The sequence below is a fragment of the Phyllostomus hastatus genome, unplaced genomic scaffold (genome assembly GCF_019186645.2).
Source record: "Phyllostomus hastatus isolate PE091 unplaced genomic scaffold, TTU_PhHast_1.1 phas_scaffold_21, whole genome shotgun sequence".
In the NCBI taxonomy this organism is placed as follows: Eukaryota; Metazoa; Chordata; class Mammalia; order Chiroptera; family Phyllostomidae; genus Phyllostomus; species Phyllostomus hastatus.
This window is the reverse complement of record NW_025334017.1, coordinates 1,770,847-1,772,505: the sequence shown is the minus strand read 5'-3', so window position 1 is coordinate 1,772,505 and position 1,659 is coordinate 1,770,847. Positions and strand designations below refer to the sequence as shown.

Below are 1,659 nucleotides of genomic sequence, written 5' to 3'. Positions count from 1 at the left end.
AATTAAGCCCTGGCTGGCATAGCTCAGTGGATTGAGCATGGGCTGTAAACCAAAGTGTCGCAGGTTCGATTTCCAGCCAGGGTACATGCCTGGGTTGCAGGCCATAACCCCCAGCAACCGCACATTGATGTTTCTCTCTCTCTCTATCTCCCTCCCTTCCCTCTCTAAAAATAAATAAATAAAATATTTTTTAAAAAAGTTATTATAATTAAACTTATTTTTATTATCAAATTATAGGTACTAAACTGATGTTAACCAATATTTCATTCTTGTGGTAATTCTTATGAGTAATAATTTACATACTATTTTAATCAATATTAAGTGAGTTCATATATATTCCTCATACATATTATGACAAAAAGGCTTCCTATTTTTTATGACTGACTAAATTTTTCATATTTTGTAGCAGAAGTAGGAAATAGCCATTTGGTCAGACAATGAAAAGTCTCTTGTATCCCTATACTTAGAGGAACAAACATTTACTTACCAGATGCCATGCTAAGGGCTTTATATAAGCATCACATTTTATACTCATCATGGCACTATGATAGGTATTGTACTATCATTTCCATTTCTATTGCTGAAGAAATTGAGACTTAGAAAAGTTTCAGATATTGTCCAAGGTTACAGAATAAGGATTCAAGTCAAGTTTTGTTCCCTTATAAAAATCAGGCTTTTCATCAATCCTTATTTTAATAATTGACATGACAGCCATGAAAGCGTGCCACTCACATCTGTAGAGAACTGCATATTCGTCTGCCAGTTCTGCTGTTAGCCCTCTAAGATCCATCCCTTATTCAGTATAATCTCTTCCAAGGGGCAATTTTCGGGCTTAAGGGCTTTATATTAGCCTAACTGAAAATTTCTGAGAACCTTGCAGCCTTCCAAGATGTTTCCTACTTAGTCCCCTTTTTTCCCTCTCTACTTCCATAGGTGTCATGCCTCCTGTATGGTTGGAAAAGCAATCCCACTTTTTCCTTCTTCTTTCAATAAGTTTCTTATATAAAATATCTTGTTTTGTACATATTTTCTGGAAGACACCAACTAACAGAAGATGTATTAGGTGTTGTCTAACAAAATAGTAAATAACACGAGGAGTTGAGATAAGATCACTTACTGCCTCAAAGTGTCTATATGTAGTCTAAGTCAGTCAGGTGTCCAGCATGGAATACAGGGAAACTCATGTCTGCCTTGGCACTGTAGCATCCAGAACCCATCTCTGGTAAATGTATTCAGGTCCAAGGCTATGGATGTTTGGGGAGCAAACTTGGTCGGGTCAATAATGAGACCTTACGTTGTCTTGAAAACAGATGATGATATAAAAATTATGCTGAATAGGATTATGCAGGGACAGGATGCTGGGGATATTTATTTCCCATCCAGAGCAATGGTATTTTGAGCTTGAGATATTCAATCCCTTAGAGAATCTCATGTGGCCCTGACTTGCTTGTGCAGTTCTAAGTGAACAACACATGCTCATGCTTTATGATTTGTTTAGTGATTCACATTCCCTAATAGTAGACCATACTTGGGATAATTTTTAAGCTATTTTTCTCATTATGTCTTCCCATGAGACATGCTGTCAAGGGTTATACCATTGCATTAATGATCTGAAGTGAGTGGATTTCTTTGATCATAGATACATGCCAAATAGAACAT

At 36.5% G+C, this 1,659-nt stretch overlaps 1 non-coding gene across 1 annotated transcript; it reads left to right on the top strand.

The window, feature by feature from the left end:
* Positions 1–1,273: 1,273 nt before the first annotated feature.
* LOC123833427 lies at positions 1,274–1,354 on the top strand. The gene has a single exon (XR_006788259.1). It is a non-coding gene; the product is annotated as a small nucleolar RNA SNORD115 (small nucleolar RNA).
* The last annotated feature ends 305 nt before the right edge of the window (positions 1,355–1,659 follow it).